Source organism: Mustela nivalis (genome assembly GCF_964662115.1).
Source record: "Mustela nivalis genome assembly, contig: HAP1_SCAFFOLD_447, whole genome shotgun sequence".
Classification (NCBI taxonomy): domain Eukaryota; kingdom Metazoa; phylum Chordata; class Mammalia; order Carnivora; family Mustelidae; genus Mustela; species Mustela nivalis.
In genome coordinates this window covers 30139-40184 of record NW_028136208.1, presented here as the reverse complement: position 1 = coordinate 40184, position 10046 = coordinate 30139, and positions in this window count along the sequence as shown.

The window sequence follows — 10046 nt, the reverse complement described above, 5'->3', positions numbered from 1 at the left end:
AGGCCCTGGAATCATGAGTTGATCTGAAGGCCGCGTCTGAACTGATGGACACAACCCGGGACCCAACAATTGACTTCTGAATACCTCCTGGTTCTAGACAGAACCGCTGCTCTGTCATTGTTCAGAAATGCAGGGGATAAGGATTTTGGCTTGGCTGCTGTTGCTTGAGCTATCCGGCCTGCTTCGAGAGCTGGTATAGCTTTTCCTCTTGAAGTCAGTGACTGGGCTATGGACAAACTATTCTCCGATGCCTATTTGCCTAAAGAGAATACCTCCATGCCTAGATTTTCCGGGGGGAATGGCACTATGTCTTTAGGTGCTCCGCTTCTGTGGAAGGTGTTGGGAGTTCTCTGTGCCTCTGATTCTGGACCACTTTCTCTGCTCCCAGATGAGGGTCCTTTCCAGCCCCGAGTTCTCTAATCTAGGATCAGCCCTCTTTTCTTTCTCTCACTCTTAATTCACCTACAAGAGGCACCTCTTTCATTTCCTTAGAGATTCCCTAAGCTCACTATCATGTTCCATCATTCTGCCTTCTCTCTTAGAATTTGCATCCTTATTTTCTAGGCTTGTTCTTCTCGGTTCCTAATTGGATCCTCCACTTCTACCATGTTCCCGAACTTTGCATCCAGTCTCCTGCCAATCTTCTCTTCAGGAGTTCTTTAGGAGTTTTTATCTTTATCAGTTTTATCTCTGTGTTTCGAGACTCTCTGATATCTCCTATGTTTTCTGATGTACAGCGAGTATCCAGGCCACAGCTTTCTATCCCGCATCGGGCGTGCTCTATGTAGAGGTTTCACTCTGACTGCCTAGTCGTAATCACTCCTTCTTCCTTTACCTGGGAATCAATTGATTCTTCCATCTTTGCATTGGATCTAAGTCTCTGTCACCTCTCTGTATTCGTTAAACTCATTCTGTTTTCTAACCTGAGGGTAATTTATTTAGGAGGAAGTGATCCGTGAGTGACCCAGGGCTCGCCCTTAAGGTTTGTTGAGTGCATGCGTGTGTGTGTGTTTGTGAGAGTGTATGTGGCATGCATGCCACTGCTGTTTGTGTTGTGGCTGACCCTGTCCTGGAGGCCAGTCATTTGCAGTAGCTCTCCTTTCCGGCCGTTTGTTGTTTTTAGGGTCCGGGCTGAATATGCTGAGGTTTACCTTGGTGGGCTCTGGTGTGCCTGTGAAAGGAGAAACTCTACCAACTCAACAGAACGCAGGCCTGCAGAATGCTGTGTTCAGAAGAGAACATGTGGTCAAAGCTTTCTTCTCGTCCCGTATGGGAGAGTCTGTTCTCCTTGGACTAAGCATCTTGGACTGAGGAAGGCAATCCTCCAAGTGTTCCACTGTTGGTATTTTGTGTTGGCTGGCTAGGGAGTCTCTGTCCTCACATACCTGTCTTGGCCAAGCTCTGTCTTGATGCTGCTGTTGTGAGAGCCAAAATTTATTATGTCCACATTGAGTCATCTCCACGAACACTGCCTTTCACGGAATCACTCCCACGACTCATCATCTTCCCACTGCGTCTCTTGGTATTGTCTCTCTCTGATCATTGTCTCCAGGCTGTCTGCTCCTGGTCGCTTGTTGGTGTCATATGCAGGAAAAAGATGGTGTTCTTTCAAGTTGATGTCTGCCAAGCCTGCTGATAGGAAAACTTCAGCCCTCAACACTTGTGTTGTCAAGTACTCGTGCCCTTCAGACCCTCTGCGTCTCACAGTCAACGGCACTGGGAAACAGGTTCCTTGTGTGTTCCCAGGGTGCCCTGCTCTCCTGTGCTTTGGTCCTCTTCATGGACTCCAGCCCTCTGATCCACGAACCAACCAAATCTCCCCTGAGCCATGTCTCCAACCTTCTCCCATCATCTCTGCAACTTCCGTTCTCTTTCGCTGTGGAGTTTACCTTGTAGGCTTCAGGTCAATTTCCACCCCACTGCAGTTGTTGTGGTCATCTTTTTGTTGCCTTCATGGTTGAAGAAGCATGAGGTTATTAGACACTACTACCATCTCAGTGTCTTCATGTCACCACAATTTGTACTGTGACATAAGCAAGAAGGAATTCTTCCACATGTCTCTTATGGCAGTCTTGCAGAGAGCATTGGACTTTGTCACATCTATCATTCTCAGAAAGACAATAAACAGACGATTTCACTAACTCATGACAGTCAAGAAACATACGAAAAAGAAAGGGTATTGGGACAAACATTATGACTCTAATGAGGAATTCAAATGGTGCTGTTTGTTGGAAGGCCGTTTTGTGAGAACACGGGATTCTTGAAGAGGACAAGAGATGACATTCCTTTAAGGAGATTTCCTGAAACTAATGGAATGTGAGATTTCAAGGCATGTCAAATTGAATTGCTACCCACAAGAGACCGAATTCCATTCTCTCGTATTTTAATAATAATTGTGATGTGAAACACACACACACCACACAGCATTAACACATGCACATGCAAACACACAAAGATAAGACATGCAAAATATGGGAAGGAAGCGAGGAATCGTACCAATGAAGCAACCCCAAGAAAATACCATATAGGTGAAAGGCAAATAGAATCCAAGTCAGAAGCCAACCGAAATGAGAAAGTGAACTATTACCTGTCAATAATACATTCAGTACTCAGGACTAAAGACTCCCGTCAATACAAACAGTTTGTAACAGTGGTTGAAATTCCAAATCAAAAAAAAAAAAAAATAGAAACATCCATAAGAAAACAGCAAATATTAAACAGGCTCGTCCTTCTGTTGCCCATAGGAGATTTCCTTCGACTATAAAGATACTCATAGCTTGCAAGTGAAGAAACAGGGAAGATGTAGGTTATGCTATTCCCAAGGAGAAGAGAGCCAAAGTGTTTGTGCCTAAGTCAGCGAGAGTCATTTTATGCCTTCGAGAGAAAAAAGCTAAGCGGAAGGTGTTTTGTCTTGATGGAGCATCAAAACATCAGAAACCTGGAAGAATTGCCAACATATCCACCATGAAAAAAGGTGTATCTAAACGTTGGAAGCCTATGAACACACAGGAATGGAGATGGCGACGTTTATCCAATACTGTTGGCAACTATGATATCCAGGTTAAGCACAGGACAGATTATCTGGATGGGAAGGTGCTAAGGAATAACAGACGTCCACATGGGCATTCGAGACCACCTGAACTTTGGGGGGTCCATGAGTAAGATTGCGTCTCTGAGGACAATAAGATATGTTCTTCCCAGCAGCAGACCTAACTTTGTCTATCGCAGGTCATGAGCTCGAGTCCAAATCCAGTCATAATTCATGGAAGAGAAGTCAAAACCTATCCTGTGCACTTATCATCACGAAGGTATGAAAACAGGAAGATATCACTTTCAAATTGGAAATACAGCCAGACACTAAAGTGGAAAACACAACACATTCACGAACTGCAATGAATGCAAGAAAGAAAATCCAAAGGAAAAGAAGAGCCATGAACGAAGGAATTCTAAGAAACTTAGAGGAGGATGCCAAAACATTTTATGGGGAAACAATATAGGGTTAAATGTGTGCATTTCCAAAATTTAAAAACACCGAAAAAGAAAGCCACCTAAAAGGACGACTGAAGGAACAAGATGAAGAAAAACCGAACTCCAAAGTTAACAGAAAAATTGAAATCAGACATGTGATTATCAAAATTAAGGAAATACAAACAAACCAATAGGAAAAAAATCAGGAGATCTCACACTTGAGTTTTGACAACAGGAACAAACCGCAGAAGCCATTACTGGGATAAAACAGGGAGACAAGCACACAGCTGCAAGTATGAAACCACATCACAACTGGTAGCAAGGAAAAAAGAATAACCGAAAAGGCATAGCCACACATTTATGCTAGCAAATCCAAGAACTGAGAGAAAAGGATAAATTCCCAGACACATAGAAACTTCCAAGATTAGGTCAGGAAACCTACAAAATCTCAGCTCTCTAGTTTAGACGGAAGCCTTTGAAGCAGTAATCCAACCCCTGCCAACACACAGAAGGCCAGGTCAAGTCATTTGCTTGGGCCACTCTTCTATGTATTTAGTGAAGGCATTGTCATGTCCTCTCATCAAATCCAGAGATGGACGAGGTGGGTAAACTCTAATTTACAAGGATAAAGACCCAATTCAAAGAAGGACATTTTAGGAAACCCACCCATGTCATTTCAATAAGGAAAGATAATAAACAATATAATTCTTTCCTTTTCTCCCTGTGACTTCCTTTGGTTTTGAGAGGGCCACATTGTTTTCCTATGAATTGATGTTGTTCTTGTTGCTGTTCTGTTGAGAAAGCCTGCCTATCATCCATCATCCATTTTTGACAGAGTATTCACGGATGCTTTAGTTGCATGGACGTCCTAGTGCTCCTCCTAATATATGCCACAACTCCTGACCACCCATTAATCAGTTCTCTTTTCGGTAGCCCTCAGCTGGATTCTCAGAGTCCTGAGTCACTCCTGGTGGGTCTCCTTCTCTGACTTCTTGCCCTTTATTATTCCCTTCCTTAAGTGGGCCAAGGTATTCCTCCCGAGGCACATATTGTGGGTAGCCATATGACATTTCCCTTTGTTTGCTTGCCTTTTCCATTTCCCAACAGCAGGGCATGGGACATTCATGTCAAGGCAAGGTCCAGGGGTTCATTCACTCGACGGCAGAGGAATACTGTGGTGCCGAAATGGACCCAAACTTTCTGATCCACTAGTCCTTGCAAGGGCATTGCGACTCACTCCAAAGTTCTGCTCGAATGGGCCTTGCAAGCCTTCGGTATAGGCCGTCCCTTTCCTTCTGACTAAAGAGTCTTGGTCCACATGTTTATACCCGTTACCACAACAAGTACAGTTAACTAATAATAACAACGGGTTCGGTCCAGGCCTCTTCATTGAGAGTTAGCTCAGATGCAGAATATCACTCTCCTCAAAGACTTTGCAAAGGTATTTAAGGGAAAGCCAGGTAGACAGAGGCCTCATCCCTTAGCCGCGTGTTTCAGAACACTAGGAGACGAGGCCACAGACAGCACCATATAGCGATGCCCTCACCTTTTACCTCCGAAAGGGACTTTCCGTATCTTAGTCATCACTGACCCATAGGCAAAAGACGCTGACAAAGTACGCTCTCACCCACAGGACGACAAACCCCACGGAGAGCTGCTTATACCCGCGAGGCCTCACCTTTTCTTGAGATATCTAGAAATTGTAGTGTAAAAGGACACCTTGCCGTCTCTGGGGATATGTTGGCCTAAAGGAAGGTATACTGAATGTCATTTTCCTTCCTCTATGTCTCCAGAAAGGGGAAGTTGGACATTAACCCACAAGACATCCTGAGTTCTTGATCAGGTTCAGAGGGCTCTTGTTCTGTCCTTCCCGGGGCTTCCTACTTAAAGCCATAGGACACCAAGGTCATGGGAGAGGGACAGCTGCTTCAGTGAAGCCAGCATCTGTGATGTCACAAAGCCTTGAGGTCATAGCAACCACTCCTCATCAACCCAGGCCTGATCACTACACTTGACTGGAGTAGTCATGGGTGGGCCAAGAGGACCCCAAGCCATCCCAAACCGCTGGAGCCGCCTGGGTCTCTCACCAAGGCAGTTTGCGAAGCGAGTCGGTGTCAACTTCTCCATGGCCCAATTCGTAGTATTTGGTCGTGAGTGTCAGCACCAGCCCTCTGGACCTCGGAGAAAGGCAAGGATCCCTCATTCCATCTTAGCCACGACAGGCCAAGAAACTAACAGACCACAAGCAAAGCCTCAGGGGAGGAAATCCGAGCCCTGCGTAAGGGTGAGACCCTCCCACCAAATCATGGAGCATCTCAACAGGAAAAGGTCCACCCAAGGGAAGCTCAAAGTGAACCCCCGCAACCGTGCCAAAGACATGTCTGGAATCTTCCACAGCAAGCACACGAGTACCTCGATGGTCTCCAGAAACGGTGCCAACAAGGCCTCCCAATCTTCCAAAAACACCATTCATCCAAGGCAGACTCTACACCCTAGAACCTTAGGTCCAGGACGGACTCATGTTCTTGGAGTCCACAGAAGCCAACGGAGAGCATGTTGGAAGAGACCCAAGCCCAAGTGAAGCCATCTGAAAGACTTCGGTGCCCATTTCAGGAAGACAACTTGTATGTGCAAAAGGACGCATTGAAGAGGATTCGAATGTGGAAGAACCTTGAGCACTCCCTCATGGTGGATCAGCTACCCTCTGTGGAACTGCATGGAGATGTGGCAGCACAAGCCTGCCTTCACCCTCTCATGACCATCCCCCAAATGGTTACATGCGATAAGCAAACAGTGCCTCTTGAGGAAGATGGGCATGTTCCAATGGAGCCCCGAGAGGATGCACAATGTGTTAACAAGGGGTCAGTACAGCACGACAGACAGCGGATGCTGCAGGTTGGTGAGGAGATCCAGGAAGGCAAAGAACAGGAGAATGAACAAGGAAGCTCCAAGCGAAGGTCGGGCATTTTAGGATGGTGGGAGGTTCTCTATACCTGGCTGCCCTCCATAGGAACCTAGGTCCAAATTCAATAAAACATCCTTTGGCCCCAGTCAATTATTGTGCACTGTTTTTGTCTTTGTTATCTTATCGAACATGCACATGCACGTTTGGACAGAGAGGCAGAGAGATCCCAATCAGGGGGTGGAGCTGGAGAGGGAGAAGCTTACTTGCCCCTGAGCAGAGAACCTGAGAACAGAGTCAATGCCAAGGCCCTGGAATCATGAGTTGATCTGAAGGCCGCGTCTGAACTGATGGACACAACCCGGGACCCAACAATTGACTTCTGAATACCTCCTGGTTCTAGACAGAACCGCTGCTCTGTCATTGTTCAGAAATGCAGGGGATAAGGATTTTGGCTTGGCTGCTGTTGCTTGAGCTATCCGGCCTGCTTCGAGAGCTGGTATAGCTTTTCCTCTTGAAGTCAGTGACTGGGCTATGGACAAACTATTCTCCGATGCCTATTTGCCTAAAGAGAATACCTCCATGCCTAGATTTTCCGGGGGGAATGGCACTATGTCTTTAGGTGCTCCGCTTCTGTGGAAGGTGTTGGGAGTTCTCTGTGCCTCTGATTCTGGACCACTTTCTCTGCTCCCAGATGAGGGTCCTTTCCAGCCCCGAGTTCTCTAATCTAGGATCAGCCCTCTTTTCTTTCTCTCACTCTTAATTCACCTACAAGAGGCACCTCTTTCATTTCCTTAGAGATTCCCTAAGCTCACTATCATGTTCCATCATTCTGCCTTCTCTCTTAGAATTTGCATCCTTATTTTCTAGGCTTGTTCTTCTCGGTTCCTAATTGGATCCTCCACTTCTACCATGTTCCCGAACTTTGCATCCAGTCTCCTGCCAATCTTCTCTTCAGGAGTTCTTTAGGAGTTTTTATCTTTATCAGTTTTATCTCTGTGTTTCGAGACTCTCTGATATCTCCTATGTTTTCTGATGTACAGCGAGTATCCAGGCCACAGCTTTCTATCCCGCATCGGGCGTGCTCTATGTAGAGGTTTCACTCTGACTGCCTAGTCGTAATCACTCCTTCTTCCTTTACCTGGGAATCAATTGATTCTTCCATCTTTGCATTGGATCTAAGTCTCTGTCACCTCTCTGTATTCGTTAAACTCATTCTGTTTTCTAACCTGAGGGTAATTTATTTAGGAGGAAGTGATCCGTGAGTGACCCAGGGCTCGCCCTTAAGGTTTGTTGAGTGCATGCGTGTGTGTGTGTTTGTGAGAGTGTATGTGGCATGCATGCCACTGCTGTTTGTGTTGTGGCTGACCCTGTCCTGGAGGCCAGTCATTTGCAGTAGCTCTCCTTTCCGGCCGTTTGTTGTTTTTAGGGTCCGGGCTGAATATGCTGAGGTTTACCTTGGTGGGCTCTGGTGTGCCTGTGAAAGGAGAAACTCTACCAACTCAACAGAACGCAGGCCTGCAGAATGCTGTGTTCAGAAGAGAACATGTGGTCAAAGCTTTCTTCTCGTCCCGTATGGGAGAGTCTGTTCTCCTTGGACTAAGCATCTTGGACTGAGGAAGGCAATCCTCCAAGTGTTCCACTGTTGGTATTTTGTGTTGGCTGGCTAGGGAGTCTCTGTCCTCACATACCTGTCTTGGCCAAGCTCTGTCTTGATGCTGCTGTTGTGAGAGCCAAAATTTATTATGTCCACATTGAGTCATCTCCACGAACACTGCCTTTCACGGAATCACTCCCACGACTCATCATCTTCCCACTGCGTCTCTTGGTATTGTCTCTCTCTGATCATTGTCTCCAGGCTGTCTGCTCCTGGTCGCTTGTTGGTGTCATATGCAGGAAAAAGATGGTGTTCTTTCAAGTTGATGTCTGCCAAGCCTGCTGATAGGAAAACTTCAGCCCTCAACACTTGTGTTGTCAAGTACTCGTGCCCTTCAGACCCTCTGCGTCTCACAGTCAACGGCACTGGGAAACAGGTTCCTTGTGTGTTCCCAGGGTGCCCTGCTCTCCTGTGCTTTGGTCCTCTTCATGGACTCCAGCCCTCTGATCCACGAACCAACCAAATCTCCCCTGAGCCATGTCTCCAACCTTCTCCCATCATCTCTGCAACTTCCGTTCTCTTTCGCTGTGGAGTTTACCTTGTAGGCTTCAGGTCAATTTCCACCCCACTGCAGTTGTTGTGGTCATCTTTTTGTTGCCTTCATGGTTGAAGAAGCATGAGGTTATTAGACACTACTACCATCTCAGTGTCTTCATGTCACCACAATTTGTACTGTGACATAAGCAAGAAGGAATTCTTCCACATGTCTCTTATGGCAGTCTTGCAGAGAGCATTGGACTTTGTCACATCTATCATTCTCAGAAAGACAATAAACAGACGATTTCACTAACTCATGACAGTCAAGAAACATACGAAAAAGAAAGGGTATTGGGACAAACATTATGACTCTAATGAGGAATTCAAATGGTGCTGTTTGTTGGAAGGCCGTTTTGTGTGAACACGGGATTCTTGAAGAGGACAAGAGATGACATTCCTTTAAGGAGATTTCCTGAAACTAATGGAATGTGAGATTTCAAGGCATGTCAAATTGAATTGCTACCCACAAGAGACCGAATTCCATTCTCTCGTATTTTAATAATAATTGTGATGTGAAACACACACACACCACACAGCATTAACACATGCACATGCAAACACACAAAGATAAGACATGCAAAATATGGGAAGGAAGCGAGGAATCGTACCAATGAAGCAACCCCAAGAAAATACCATATAGGTGAAAGGCAAATAGAATCCAAGTCAGAAGCCAACCGAAATGAGAAAGTGAACTATTACCTGTCAATAATACATTCAGTACTCAGGACTAAAGACTCCCGTCAATACAAACAGTTTGTAACAGTGGTTGAAATTCCAAATCAAAAAAAAAAAAAAAAAATAGAAACATCCATAAGAAAACAGCAAATATTAAACAGGCTCGTCCTTCTGTTGCCCATAGGAGATTTCCTTCGACTATAAAGATACTCATAGCTTGCAAGTGAAGAAACAGGGAAGATGTAGGTTATGCTATTCCCAAGGAGAAGAGAGCCAAAGTGTTTGTGCCTAAGTCAGCGAGAGTCATTTTATGCCTTCGAGAGAAAAAAGCTAAGCGGAAGGTGTTTTGTCTTGATGGAGCATCAAAACATCAGAAACCTGGAAGAATTGCCAACATATCCACCATGAAAAAAGGTGTATCTAAACGTTGGAAGCCTATGAACACACAGGAATGGAGATGGCGACGTTTATCCAATACTGTTGGCAACTATGATATCCAGGTTAAGCACAGGACAGATTATCTGGATGGGAAGGTGCTAAGGAATAACAGACGTCCACATGGGCATTCGAGACCACCTGAACTTTGGGGGGTCCATGAGTAAGATTGCGTCTCTGAGGACAATAAGATATGTTCTTCCCAGCAGCAGACCTAACTTTGTCTATCGCAGGTCATGAGCTCGAGTCCAAATCCAGTCATAATTCATGGAAGAGAAGTCAAAACCTATCCTGTGCACTTATCATCACGAAGGTATGAAAACAGGAAGATATCACTTTCAAATTGGAAATACAGCCAGACACTAAAGTGGA